Genomic DNA, 15,693 nt, shown 5'->3' with positions numbered 1-15,693 from the left:
TTACTTGCTGTGTAATTTTTATATATCTATTTTATTTTAAGTGTGGTATAATATTACTATTATTTATAAATAATAAAATTATTGTACTAATATTTGTTTTTCCCCTTTAACGCCTATTTTTTTAACATCTTTGCAATCTTTTATTATTATTATTATTGTTATTATTATTATTATTATTATTATTATTATTGTTTATTGCTATTATTATTTTAGGTAGTTTTCTTTAATTTATGAATTTCAAATAGTTTATGACCCGCTCTTCTATAAAAGAGTTGGCAAGTTATGATCCTGAAATTAAAAGATCTCTTCGATCGCGCAAGAAAGGATAAACGTCTTCTCAAACAATAACTTTTGAAGGAAATGAGAATCAGGAAGTAGAAAATATCAACCCACGCGAAGTACCACCACCAGTCCAAATAGAGGATCAATTTGATGAAGTGGGGTCAAGGCCAACAAACAGAATCCTAAGGGATTATGCTAAACCAGACCACTTCAACTGTGAATCTAGTGTCAAGAAGCCCCCAGTGGCAACCAACAACTTTGAAATCAGGACTGGCCTGATTCAAACGATCCAACAATCTTTTATCTTTACTGGAGATTCAAGTGAAAATCCACATAGTCATCTAATTGATTTTCTAGGACTAGTTGAAACTGCTAAGTATAATGGAGTATCCCCTGAAGCAATTAAGTTAAGTCTATTTCCTTTTTCTTTAAAAGGAGATGCTAAGACTTGGTTGCGAAGTTTGCCTTAAGGATCAATTACCACATGGGACCAAATGACTCAATTTTTTTTAAATAAATACTTTTCCCCTGCTAAAACCACAAAGTTAAGACAAGACATATCTAATTTCTTGCAGAATGACACAGAGGCAGTTTATCAAGCTTGAGAAAGGTTAAAAGCAATGTTAAGAAAATGTCCACACCACAATATTCCTGAACATATGCAATTGTATATTTTTTATCGCGGGTTAAAACCCTCGTCCAGAAATGTGATAGATGCAGCTGCAGGAGATTCAGTAATGGGAAAAACCACAGAAGAAACATTGTAATTGTTGAATGAAATTTTTGAGAATGCCATCCAATGACCATCTGAGCGTATAATCATCAAGAAGACTGCTACAGTAAATCAGGCAGATGCTTTAAATACACTAACACAACAGATTGTTTCTTTGGTACAAAAGTTTGAATCTTTTCAGGTGAATACACAACAACCAAGACAGCCTGAAGTTTGTGACATGTGTGGAGGAAATCATCTAAACCATGAATGCCAAGCAGTCCACCAAAATGATGAACAAGTCAATGTTATCGGCAACAAATCTTACCCTTTTGGAAGTCCAATGGCACATAAACATCCTGGATTTCAATGGAGAAATCCAAATGGTGCCGAGAACTCTCAAAACTTTCAGAAACAACCTGTACAGGGTCCGCCCGAATATCAGAATCAAAACCGAGGGCAATTGAATTTTAAACCTTATCAGCAAGTAGCTCCATATCGACAAAGACCTCAACAAGCTCATCCAAGTCTTGATGACCTTATGTACAAGTACATTAAGGCCACTGATGAAAAGATGGAAAGTCAGACTTCTGCCCTTAAAAATTTAGAAATTCAGTTGAGCTAACTGGCAACTCTTGTGTCATAAAAAATTCAAGGTCACTTACCAAGTAATATAGAGAAAAATCCAAAAGAGCACCTTAAGGCCATCATCTTATGGTCAGGTAAGGAGTTGGATGAACCCTATAAAGACTGATCAGGACAACAAGTAGACAAGGGTAAGAATGTTGAAATAACCTTTGAACCATCAGAAGAGAAAGAAGTCAAGAAAAAAAAAAGAAAAAAATATTGAAAAATTAACTCCTCTCCCTGTGACTATTCCCTTTCCACATAAAATGAAAAGAGAAAAGCTTGACAACCAATTTGCAAATTTTTTGAAGATTTTAAAATAAATTCACATCAATATTCCTTTTACTGATGCTTTGTTACAAATGACTTCATATGACAAATTTTTAAAGGAAATTTTGTCAAGTAAAAGAAAATTAGAAGAAGTTTCTGTGGTAATGCTTACGGAAAAATGCAGTGCCATACTTCAAAATAAGATACCACAATTGGTGATCTAGATAGTTTTACAATTCCATGCACTTTGGGAGGAGTATATTTTGAAAAAGCACTTTGTGATTCTGGAGCTTCAATAAATTTGATGACATTTTCTATCTTTAAAAAGTTAGATCTTAGTGAAATAAAAGACACAAGTGTTTCTCTTCAGTTTGCATATCAAAGTACTAAGAAACCTAAGGGAATAATTGAAAATGTACTCGTAAGAGTAGATAGATTTGTTTTCCCTATAGATTTTATAATGCTCGAAATGAAAGAATGTCCTAATGAACCAATAATTTTAGGTAGACCATTTCTTGCTATAGGAAGAGCAATTATAGATGTTCATCAAGGACAACTAATTTTGAGAGTTGATGAAGAAAGAGTCATCTTTGATATGCAAAAGATACTAAGATATTTAGGAGATGAAACATCATCTTCATTTTTTTCAATTGACATGATTAGTTATCTTACAGATGAATTCAAAGATGATCAATTAATTCCAGATTCAATGAAAAGATGCTTGATTAAATCAGGTACCATACAGGACGATGATCCCACCATCAGAAGAGAAGTTGAAATATTGGACAAAGATTCAGAGGAAGAAGAGATGAAATCCGAAGAAGTTCAATCAAAAATTGAACTCAAAACTCTCCCTTCTCATTTGAAATATGTATATCGTGAGAAAGAATTATTTCCAGTAATTATTTCATCTTCTCTTACTGCAGAACAAGAAAATAGTTTGATTAAAGTATTGAAAGCACACAAAAGAGCCTTGGGGTGGACTGTAGAAGATATTAAAGGGATTAGTCTGGCTATTTATACACACAAAATCCTCATAGAGGATAGCTACAAGCCAATAGTCCAGCCGCAAAGAAGATTGAATCCAACAATGCAGGAAGTAGTGAAAAAAGAGACCGTAAAGCTGTTGGCAGCATGTATTATATACCCCATTTTTAACAGCCCGTGGGTAAGTCCCGTTCAAGTAGTACCAAAGAAAGGAGGTATGACTGTTATAAAAAATAAAAGTAATGAGCTCATACCTACTAGGACTGTTACAGGATGAAGAGTGAGTATTGATTACAGACGTCTCAATGATGCCACTAGAAAAGATCATTTTTCTTTGCCATTTATTGATCAAATATTGGAAAGAATTGCATGATACGGTTGTTACTGTTTTCTTTATGGCTACTCAGGATATAATCAGATACCAATTGCACCAGAAGATCAAGATAAGACAACCTTCACATGCCCTCATGGAACATATGCCTATAGGAGAATGCCATTTGGTCTGTGCAATGCCCCTGCTACATTTCAGCGTTGCATGTCTGCAATTTTTGCTGACATGACTGACAAATTTCTTGAAATTTTTATGGATGATTTTACACTCTTTGGCAAAACATATAAGAATTGTCTTAACCACTTGACCTTAGTTCTTAAAAGATGTGAAGAAACAAACTTAGTTTTTAATTGAAAAAAATGTCATTTTATGGTTACGGAAGAAATTATTTTAGGACATAAAATCACCACTAAAGGGATCGAAGTTGATAAGGCTAAAATTAATCTTATAGCAAAATTACCCCCTCCTACAACTATGAAAGCATTAGGAGCTTTCTAGGTCATGCAGGTTTTTACAGACGATTCATAAAAGATTTTTCAAAGATTTCAATACCGCTGACTAACCTCTTGATGAAAGACATTAAGTTTGATTTTACAGGTGAATGTGTGGAAGTGTTTGAAACCCTTAGGGAAAAGTTATCAACTGACCTGTAGTTGTGTCTCCTGATTGGAACCAACCTTTTGAGGTCATGTGTGATGCTAGTAATATAGCAGTTGGAGCTGTTTTTGGCCAAAGAAAGGATAAGGTTTTCCGTCCCATTTACTATGCTAGTAGGGCATTGAGTGAGACTCAAGTGAATTATTCTACAATAGAAAAAGAGTTACTAGTAGTAGTGTTTGCTTTTGATAAGTTCGCTCCTATTTGATAGGAACCAAGGTTATTATTTTTACTGAATATGCAGCTTTAAAATACCTCTTAGCTAAGAAAGATGCTCGACCTAGGTTATTAAGATGGATTTTACTTTTGCAAGAATGTGACCTTGAGATAAAGGACAAAAAAGTGACAGAGAACCAAGTAGCTGACCATTTGTCAAGATTAGAAAATCCTCCCCTTGAGTTTAATGAGATAAAAGAAGAATTTCTTGATGAACATATTTTTTAAGTTGACACAATTTTGACTCAACCACCCTGGTTTGCAGATATCGCAATGTGACGACCCGACCAGTCGTCTCATGATTTACCACTCCATTTCCCCCATTTCAGCTTCTTATGTTGCGTAATCCGTGTTTTTGTTGTATCGGGTTGGTCGGATCGAGTCTGCAATGATTTTGGTAAAGTTTGAGACATTTAGTCTCTTTTAAGAAGGCTTAAGTTGGAAAAAATCAACCGGATATTGACTTATGTGTTAGAAGACTGGGAATTGAGTTCCGATGGTTCGGTTAGCTTTGGGAGGTGATTTGTGACTTAGGAGCGCGATCGGAATGGGTTTTTATGTTGTAGAGAAGATTTAGGCTTAAATTGGCGAAGTTGATATTTTGTCAATTTCCGGTTGATAGGCGAGATTTTGATATAGGGGTCAGAATAGAATTCCGAGAGTTGCAGTAGCTTCGTTGTGTCAATTTGGGATGTGTCTGCAAAATTTCAGGTCATTCGGACGAGATTTGATAGACTTTTTGATCGAAAGCATAATTTAAGAGTTCTTAGAGTTCTTAGGCTTGAATCCTATGTTAAATTGGTGATTTGAGCATTCTGAAGTTTTGAACAAGTTTGAACGATGTCATGGGATGTGTTGGTACAATTGGTTTGAAGTTCCGGGGGTTCCGGGTAGGTTCCGGGATGTTTTAGGCCAAAAATCATAGTTGTAGCTGGTCCAGAAGGGTTGCAGGCCTCGGAACCTACCAACACGGTCCGCACAAATTAAAGTGCATCCGCGGTAGGTGCTGTGCAGACCGCACAAAATGCAGTGCGGCCGCGGTGGGGAATATTTCACTGGTCCTACTTCGAAAGCTCATATCTTTTGATGTACAAGAAATTTTGAGATACTTCAAAAATAAAAGTTGTATCCCTTCATGTCTAGTTTCCAGAAAGGTAAAGATATCACAATTTGGACATCTGTAGCGAAAGTTATGGCCAAAGTACTAAAGCTTGTCACTGAAGATAAAAATCTGTGCGACTGCAGTCGTTTTTGTGCGGACCACACTGGTTTTGTGCGGACCGCGGTCGTTTTTGTGCGGTCTGCAGAGGTAGAAATCCATGGGGTACTCTACAAATACGAGGTTTTGGGTTTTATTTAATATTTTGACCTAGAGAGCTCGGATTTTTGCAATTTTTCGAAGGTTTTTCAAGAAATTCATCGAGGTAAGTGATTCTAACTCAAATTTGGCTAGAGTACATGAATCTATAATTGAATTCATCTTTTAATTCGTGATTTGGGATGGAATTTGGGAAGAAAATTTGTGGAATCTTCCAAAAATATAAAATAATGATTTGAAGGACCAAATGGTACCAGAATTGGATAATTTTGGTATGGTTAGACTCGTGAGGGTATAAGGATTCTGTAAATGTAAATTTTGCCTGATTCTGAGACGTGGGCCCGAGGTTCGGGTTTTGGTAATTTCGGGAATTGTATCATATTTTGATTGTTTTCGCTTGGGCTTTATTCCCTTAGCATATTTTGACGTCCTTGTTCTGATTTTGGATAGATTCGACGCGCATGGAGGCCAATTTGAGGGGCAAAGGCATCGCAAACTAGAGATTTAGCCGGTTCGAGGTGAGTAATGATTGTAAATGATGCTCTGAGGGATTGAAACCCCGGATTTGCACATCGTAGTGCTATATTGAGGTGAGACACACGCTCGATGACGGGCGTGGGGTTGTGCACTATTGGGGATTGTGACTTGGTCCGCCCCGATTGATGATTTTATCGCGTATTTGAATGAAACTTATTTGCTATCATCATGATTTGGGCCGATTGCCATATTTGGGCTTTGTGCCAACTATTTGAACCCTTCGGGGATTTTTATTACTATTTCATCACTGTTTTGACTTATTACTTGAACTCAGTCATGTTATTTTCCACTGTTTTACTACTCAGCCATCTTTACTCAGTTTTGAGACTTAAATGATATTTTTAAATGATGTTTTGGGCTGGGAAATACTGTTTTACTATTGCCCGAGGGGCTTGTGATAATTTTTGGACTGAGTAAGGCTGAGGGTCTGGTTGTGAGGATACATTGATACTGATATGAGGCCGAGGGCCTAGGATACATAAATATGCCACGAGGTGGCTTGATTGATATGAGTCTGAGGGCCTAGATTTATGCCACGAGATGGCTTGATATTGCGCTTGGGCCGTAAGGGGCCCCTCCCGGAGTCTGTACACCCGTAGTGAGCGTGGATACCCATTGTGATGTGAGATTGAGCCCGAGGGGCTGATATTATTATAAGATTGAGCCCGAGGGGCTGATACTGTTCTGAGATGTCGCCCGAGGGGCGGATTCATTGATATTGTGCCCAAGGGGTGAACTTCTATTTGGTTACTTACCTGTCAATTACTTGTTTTACTTGTTGAAAAGGGATTTTACTTGACTCTTCATTATTTTACTGTTTTAAGTGATTTTTACTGCTTCAGTATAGAATACCTTGTGTTTTACGTGTTTTCTTACTTTCAGTCGTTATTTACATTTGTTACTCACTGAGTTGGAGTACTCACTTTACTCCCTGCACCCTGTGTGCAGATTCAGGCGTAGCTGGTACCGCTCCTGAGTGCTGATTCCTCCAGTTCCAAGCAGTTTTTCGGAGACTACGAGGTAACTGTTGACGTCCGCAGCCCCGTGTCTCTACTTCTCTATCATTTCTATTCAAACACTTGTAGTAGTTTATGACTTTAGTAGACTAGTATTATGGTTTAGAGATGCTCGTGACTTGTGACACCCCGGTTAGGGCTGTGTCGGGTTGGACTTTCCGTATTGTTATTGATATTTCCGCTATTTAGTATTGTTTAAATCATGTTTAAACTATTTTTATGTTGATTAACTGCTTTAAAAGTTCAGTTGGGTTGAACTGGTTGGCCTTGTCTTCACGAGAGGTGCCATCACGACCGAGTTCGGGGTTAAGGTCGTGTCAAGTTTGTATCAGAGCCTAGGTTACATAGGTCTCACGAGTCATGAGCAGGTTTAGTAGAGTCTCACAGATCGGTATGGAGACGTCTGTATTTATCCGCGAGAGGCTGTAGAACCTTTAGGAAATCTTCATGTTCTTGAAATTCTTGTCGTGCGAACTTGTTGATCCGAGTACTAAACTTCTGTTATTCCATTCTCTTATAGATGGTGAGGACACGTGCTACCGGGTGGGGTGGACGACCACCAGTGCCACCAGCTGAGACCACTAGAGGCCGAGGACGCGGTCGTGGTCGTGGCAGAGGCAGAGCAGCGAGAGCTGCACCTGTTGATCCACCTGCTGCCCCAGCTCAGGATCAGGCTCCAGCTATGGATGCTCCAGCAGCACCAGTTCAGGCACCAGTTGTGCCCATCGTGATTCCGGGTCTTCAGGAGGCCTTGGCACAAATCTTATTAGTTTGCATTGGCCTGGCTCAGGCGGTTTCAGCCACTACAGCCGTAGCTACTTCACAGGCCCGGGGAGGCAATCAGACTCCCGCCGCTCGCACCTGAGCAGGTAGTGCAGGGACTTCAGACGCCGGGGACGCATCCAGCCAGCCGGTCGCAACCGCTCATGACTATGTGGTTCCTATCATGCTGGAGGATGAGCAGTGTAGATTGGATAGGTTTGGTAGATTACAACCTCCGACCTTCAGTGGCGTAGAGGGTGAGGATACCCAGGGCTTTTTGGATAAGTGTCAGAGGATGCTTCGTACTGCCGGTATTCTGGAGACCAGCGGGGTCGCTTTTACCACCTATCAGTTTTTAGGAGCTGCTTTTACTTGGTAGGAGGATTTTGAGAGGCATAGGCCTATTGGTGCAACGTCCCTTACTTGGTAGGAGTTCTCCGTTCTCTTCCTGGAGAAGTATGTGCTGCAGTCCCGCAGAGAGGAGCTGTTTAGACAGTTTGAGTGGTTGCGACATGGGGATATGACTGTGTCACAGTATGAGTTGAGGTTTTCTGAGTTGGCTCGTCATGCCATATGGATGGTTCCGACAGATCGAGAGAGGATCGGGAGATTTGTTGATGGTCTTACTTACCACCTCCGTATTCTTATGACTAGAGAGAGGGTGACTAGTGCTACCTTCGAGGAGGTTGTTGATATCGCCCGTGAGATTGAGACTGTTCGCCGTCAGGAGCGAGAGGAGAGGGAGGCCAAGAGGCCTCGAGGATCTGGCAGCTATAGTGGTGCTCCTTCGAGGGGCCAGTTCCAGCACAGCAGAGGCCGTTCATTCAGGCCTGCTCAGTTAGCTCGCCCAGGTCGATCAGGGGGCGGTCAAGCCCGTTTCTATGCCATCCCAGGTAGTCCAGATGCTATTGCTTCGGATGCTATCATTACAGGTATTGTTTCAGTCTACCACAGAGATGCCTATGTATTATTTGATCCCGGTTCCACCTTTTGTTATGTGTCATCATACTTTGCTCGTTATTTAGGTATGCCCCATGAGCTTCTTGCTTTACCTGTTCAAGTATCTACCCTGGTGGGCGATACTGTTGTTGTAGACCGTGTGTACCGGTCATGTTTGGTGACTATTGGGGGTCTGGAGACCCGAGTGGATTTATTACTATTGAGCATGGTGGATTTTGATGTCATTTTGGGCAATTGGATTGATTATCTCCGTGTCATGCTATTCTGGACTGTCATGCTAAGACAGTCATGTTGATACCCAATTTTTTCCCTATATTTTTTTCATATGCAAAATACTTTCAAAATAGCATACATATGCATATATAAGCATCTCCAAGTGTTTTATTATTTTTCCAATTTTTAAAAGATTTTTAAATCAATTTATCGCCTTATTTTATCAGAAAAACTAATAATTATTTCCCAAATTATCATTTTTGGTAACTCCTTTACTGAATTCTCATATTTATACCAAAATATAGCTATGATAATTTTTGCACATTTTTTACAGATTTATTTAGCATTTTACAGTTAAATTGCATATAATTGCAATTTTAGCCTATTTTAAGATTTAATTGTGTTTATAATTACAAATTTGATTCCAGTATTTTTAAGTTAATATTTACATATTATTAATCAATTTAATACCTTCAATTTATTTCCATAAATTATTTTACTATTTTATAAAATAAATAAGGAAAAAATGGCTATTTAAATGTTAGCCCCATTTATTTCAATTTTAGCCTTATTTGAGCCCCAAATGAACCCAATTCCCAATCTCAATTACCCAACCCAATTTTAATTTAAACCCTCCCCTGACCCGATTAAATCCTACCCGACCCAGACCCCTCTCATCCTGGTCGTTGATCTCTGAGATCAACGGCCCCTATTCACTCCTACCTTTTTAAATCCAAACGACCACCCTAACCTTATCATTTCTTACCTACCATCCGCCTCTTAACTTTCAAACTCTCTCAAACTCTCTCGAACATTCCCAAACCCTAACTACCTCTTACTACCACCTCCACCTTGAAACCCACCGAAATCCATAGCTTCTCAAGCTATGGGAGTCTTATACTCACATTCTCTTGCTCCCACGCGCCTGATACCTGAAGATTCGAGGCCTGACCTCGAAAGTTTGCACCTAGACCTTTGTCAATTCAAGGTTCCACGGCCATCTCCGGCTTTACTCCGGCGTACCATGGTGGTTTGAGCCTGATTCCGACCTCTCCGACTCAGATCGGTGACCTTTCAAAGCCTATCTCACTTCTAGGGTTCTTTTGAAACCCTAACCCTTCGAGGCTTTCTCCGATTTCTTTAGATCCGTTGTGTATCTGTGCTCTCCTTGAGTTTTCAAATGATTTCCATAACTTTTCTTTCAAAAATTACTTTCAAAACCGCTTCGTTTCCGATCTAGGTTTTTCTGAAAATGTTTAAGTGTATCTCTGACTTTCTCTCCTTTGTCTTTTGTGTTTATTTGCCTCTACTGTGTTCTTATGCTTTCTTCTATCTTGTATGTTCTTCTACTGAGTTTTTACACTCCGTTCTTGTATGTTCTTCTACTAAGTTTCTACACTCCGTTCTTGTATGTTCTTTTACTGAGTTTTATATACTCCATGCTTGTATGTTCTTCTACCATGTTTTCCATACTATGCTCTCATATGCTTTTCTATTGTGTTCTTATATTTTTTGTCTTCTACTATGTTCCAACATGTTTCCCCTATTGTATTTTCCTGCTAAGTTCTTAAGTTTCCTTATTTTCTTTCTATTAAGCCCTGTTTAAGTTTCTTCTGAAAAATCTCTTAAGCATGTTTCTTTTACTGTTCCTATCAGTGTTTTTCTTTTGAGTGCTTCTAATGTGTTCCGCATGTTACTTTGCTATCATGTTTTTCTCATGAGTTTCTGTTGATGAAAGAAGCATGCAAGAGGTTTCAACTCTGAAACCTCTGAGGCTGTTTCAACTACTTGCCTTCTCATATCTGTACTTGATTAAATATGGAAACCCTTGAATTTGCGGGTTCTGCCAAGCTGATTATGTGATTTGATTGAACTTAGGGATTATTTCAAAACCCCTAACTCTTTCAACCCATTCCTTGCTTTCATATGACTCTGACCTTTTGCTAAACTTTTCTATACTAGATTTTCTACTGACTTTACAATGACACTATAATCTTCCTTCATGCTTAACATGTTCGTATGCTCCTTATATATGATAGACTTCCCTTTAAAGTAGCTTTTGAATTTGTGATTAGTTCCTACTTCCCTCTGAATATGGGTCTAATTGATTCCCTTTCCATTGTTTGCTGATTTCCCTTAAGTTAAAAACCTTTCCCATTTTCTAACTCGGTTCATTCATGCAAAATCTCAGACTCTTTTGATTTTCTATTTGTTAATTGATTTGCTTACCTTATTTGCACAAACCGTGTATTTCAAAAACTCTTTCCTTAAACAACTTTTATGTATTCACCCCTAATTGCCTACTTTGCACAAAGTGTTTGATTAATTTATTTCCTTAATTGGTTTATACCCGTTTGAATCTGAATCCCTTAACTAAAGGGAGTCTTGTGTAATTGATTGACAATCAGCTCTTCAATTATTTCTTACCTTATTTCTACTTGGTTTTTACACTATAAAGGGCACGACCCTTTTCACAAACAAACGGCAAACGACACAATTCACAATCTCTTCTGAACTCTTACTCACATAATAGAACTCTCTCTTCTTGTCTGCACTGAGGTTTTTACTAGACTACTGCATTTTTCTCTACTTGTTTTTTTTGAAACTGGTATGTCCTAATTTCAAATTTTAGCATCCCCACAATGTGTTTACTTACAGCTTTGTGCATCTATGCCTACTTTACTACTTCTGCAGAGTTAAATACTTAAAATAGCATGTTGATTCCCTTTTGCTTGTTTCTGCTATGAATCCCTATTCCCTATTTCCCTTTATGTGCTTCGAGTTACAGTTTAATACATGAAAATATACAAGTTATTGTCTATGGATTGAACTTGATCCATTAGGGGTTCCTAACCTCTAAACAATGTGTTCCAGTAGGCTTATTGGTGTGCCATCATCTCCCATTATTGGGTTATGCCCACTAGCCTGCTTTTTACCTCTTGCAACTCCCCATTCCCTATATTCCCATGTGTGTTGTTTCCTTTTCCCTTTCCCCCTTTCAGAATTCTACACTTACACTCTCTCTTAGTCCCTAATTCTGCGCCCCCCTTGTGAGCCTTGCCTTGGGACCTTGAGTTCCCTTTGAACTTGGACACCTGAGGGCTGGCCCTTCCACACTGCACTTTGGCTTAATATGGTGATACATTTGGGTGTAAGCACTGCCCGGAGTTCTTATGAAACTCTTAGGGAACTCTGACACACCCAAGTCGGAGAAAGGCTTTGGAACATGATCTTTGGAGTTAGTTTACTTCATACTTCAGACAGAAAGTCTGAATTAGGCTCTCCTTGGTTGTAATTTTCAATTTCTGATGTATTTTTCTTTATTTTATTTGGACTGTAATAACTTGTAATAACTTTTGGGGATGATTAGTGAAAAGGGAAGGGTAACCATACATGTAAAAAGGGTTAGATAACTTGCCTATAAATTCTGCATTTTTTCATATAGCTACCATGCCTATAAAATTTTTGCATTTTTTTATATAGCTAACATGCCTATAAGATTTCTGCATTTTTCATATAGCTACCATGCCTATAAGATTTCTGCATTTAGTCGCCATGTCTATAAGATTTTCTGCATTTGCATTTAGTTACCACGTCTATAGGAACTTCAGCATTCTCATTTAGATACCATGACTATAGGGACCCTACATTTTCATGTAGATATCGTGACTTCTACATATGCATGTAAAGAATATGTCTATAGGCTCTGAAAGTCAACTACAATTAGATATCATGCCTATAGGGTTTCTGCATTCTTATTATGTCCAAAAGGTTTTTTTTTTAAAATCAGCAACGCATAGAAAGCATGCCTATAGGAACTATCAACCAAGTCTGAAACATTTCACTCACTTATAAGTCTAAAACCAGTAACAACAATGTCTAATGTTTGCAGAATTTTTGATCTTTTGTCAAAACTTGTCTTTCCTGAATAACTGACAACCTTTTCTAAAATCAGTATACCTCTTCTTTTTCTAAAATCAGTAGATATCATGCCTATAGATTTCGTCTATCACTTAGGCAAGCCATAGGACAATTTATGAACTGAATTAGATTTTATTAACTACAACCAGCAGACAGGCCTAATTCGGGCTTCTTATCTGAAATATACAATAAATCAGTCTGCCCCAACTTTTAAGTTTAATCAGACCCTAATCAGTACGTGTAAGACATGCTAAACTATATGCTTTTCTTTGATTCAAGGAGGTCTTTTTGAGCCTTATTTGTTTATGTGCTTCCCCATATTTGCTATATATATGTTTTTGCTTGTCGCGTTAGTATTTTTACCTTTGAAACCACAGATAAACCCGACTTCTCCTCCCTTTTACGAATAGTAGTCCCAAGTACCTCTGGGGCTGATAGGATTGGGGCGGGTAATAACATGCAATAAGTAAACGAGACCGATCTGCGCTTTAATACCTTAACAGGGTGGGAAGGGTAGATATGGATATGATGACCACACAATAACGTCACGTGTAGCCCCTCACTGAGGAGTGATTACCGGATGTTGTGTGGGGTGATCCATATTATTAATAAACCTAGGACCCTCCTTTCCTCTGTTTTCTTTGTTTCTTTTTAGATCTTTTTTAACCATTTCTTTTAAGAAAATAGACTCTTTTAGTTACTTTTTCTTACTTTTGTTCATTTGTAACCATTACGTGAAAATCCTCTCTTATTTGAAGCCTTTATTTGCCTATGTGTTATTTGCACTTAAGTCACAACAATAGTTTGGCTGGGAACCACACTAGTGGATCCTGAGGGGTGCCTAACACCTTCCCCTTGGGATAATTTCAAGCCCTTGCCCAATCTCTGGTTACTCAAAACAAAGCCCTCATAGTGTCCTAATGCACTTTAATCATTAGGTGGCGACTCTTCAATTCAAACCCAATTCCCGAAAGAGAATGAGTTGTCCTCCCAAATGTCACAAACCTGTTCGCGAGAAAAAAAGGGCGCGACAGTGTGGTGACTCTGCTGGGGACTTCTTTTAGGCTTTTACCATTTCAAGCTATTACTATGACTTTACATTTCTTATATGCATTTATTTTTTTAACACCTTTAAGCATTTAATTCCCTCTCCTACTGCAAAAACTGACTTGTCTCTTGTTTCTTTCCCTTATTTCTTTACTGTTTTTCTTTACTGCACTCCTTTATTACCGTTTTAATTGTAATTATTACTTTATGAACGTGCAAATATGTTACAACTTGTTTTAATTATTGCATAAGCATGTTTTCAACATCATATTCCGCTCATGCCAAACAAATACCATAGCAACGCTTATAATGAGTGGTTGCGCTCTTCCAATATTATCACCCTTTAAATCCGGTAAAGGCATATTTGCGGTAAAACCACTCGATTAATGGTGTAGTCGACGGTTCTATGCTTTTCCCTCTTGAGTTGTCCGCTCAGGGTACCAGTCTAAACCCCCCACAGAAACCTTACTCTGTTTAATTGTGCATGCATCATGGTCAAACCTAGCCGAGTCAGTTATGTTGTCCGCACAATGTCTCTTTAAGATAGCCTTATCCAAAGTCCACTGGGTTTCCCAAAAACCCAAACGGACACTATCACGTTTTGTGCATTTATTTGGAGAACTAAATGCTTTTATGCCAATTATTGGTATTTAATAGTCGAGTCCGGTGGGGGTAAGGGCCTAACCCATTTGTCTTGCAGAAATATGAGGCACGAGGTCCCCAGTTTTTGTATGACTAGCACACCCCCACTCTTGCTAGACTGATGGAGGAGTCTTCCATTAAATGACCAAATCAACGAGTGGAAAGAGAGGGCCACCAAAGCTAGCAAAAAGTTGGAATATCTGGAGTACAGTCTGCTGGAATTGGAAGGGAAAGTGAGGAAGAGAGTCACCGACTGCCAGAACGCTGAAGAAAATGAAGGAGAACACATGGCAAAGACATTTCTACTGGTGAACCTACACGAACTGGAGGATCTGATCAACGAGAGCATTAAACCCGAGGAAGGTCCTTCTAGGACCAAATAGATAGGAGTTTTCTTTTACTTTATGAAATGTAATAAAGCCAATGGCCACTAGTGACATTTTATTACTTGTTATTTAGTATCGTCTTGGGATTCGTCTACTTTTTATCAATAAAATAAGGCATTTAGCATTCTAAGTTCTCCAAATCAATTTGTCTCTAGGCCTACCTCGGGCACAACAAGGCTCCCAAATTAGGCCACGATTTACATTCTTGTACTATGTGTTTAAATATCACAACACTTTCTTATAATCCCCAATGACTTGTTACCTTTTTGTTTTTACTTTTTTTTATTTACTCCCCTCCCCATAGGTTAGTTCGTGCACTCTGGCATCGTCATCATATTCCACAAGATCAAAGGGCCCTCCACCCACTCCTCCTCCTAGTCCTATCAGAAGCAGGAACAAAGGAAAGATGGAAGATTTGAACAACACCAGAAAGTAAAACTCGACTGAACGGGTAGAGGTCACTCATAGCGCTCAGGTCTCCAAAGAAAGTGCATCCCAACTCGAGCAGAAACTGTTGAAATTTCAGGAGGAACTTGATCAGGTCCGGAATCTGGCAAACTTGTCATTTTTCCTCACCACTCCAGATATCAATTTTCCAAACGCTTAGAACCCCACTCCTCCACAAAACATCCCAAAACCACAAAACCATCCCGCTCCTCACTACCACTGCAATACATGCCACACATCCATCAATACTCCACTGTTCATCCCAGAACCTCTGAATTCCACAAATGACCATTTCCACCATAACACCCCCACCTATGTGGAAACCATGCCACACTCCACCCAACCTGTCTCAAGCACACCCG

The 15,693-nt window shown here is 38.8% G+C and overlaps 1 non-coding gene across 1 annotated transcript; it reads right to left on the bottom strand.

The window, feature by feature from the left end:
• Positions 1 to 824: 824 nt before the first annotated feature.
• On the bottom strand, positions 825 to 931 carry LOC138876639 (small nucleolar RNA R71). Its single transcript, XR_011401982.1, has one exon. It is a non-coding gene; the product is annotated as a small nucleolar RNA R71 (small nucleolar RNA).
• Between the last annotated feature and the right edge of the window lie 14,762 nt (positions 932 to 15,693).

The sequence above is a fragment of the Nicotiana sylvestris genome, chromosome 8 (assembly GCF_000393655.2).
Source record: "Nicotiana sylvestris chromosome 8, ASM39365v2, whole genome shotgun sequence".
Classification (NCBI taxonomy): domain Eukaryota; kingdom Viridiplantae; phylum Streptophyta; class Magnoliopsida; order Solanales; family Solanaceae; genus Nicotiana; species Nicotiana sylvestris.
Note: the sequence above shows the minus strand (reverse complement) of the source record. Positions and strands in the feature narration are given on the sequence as shown.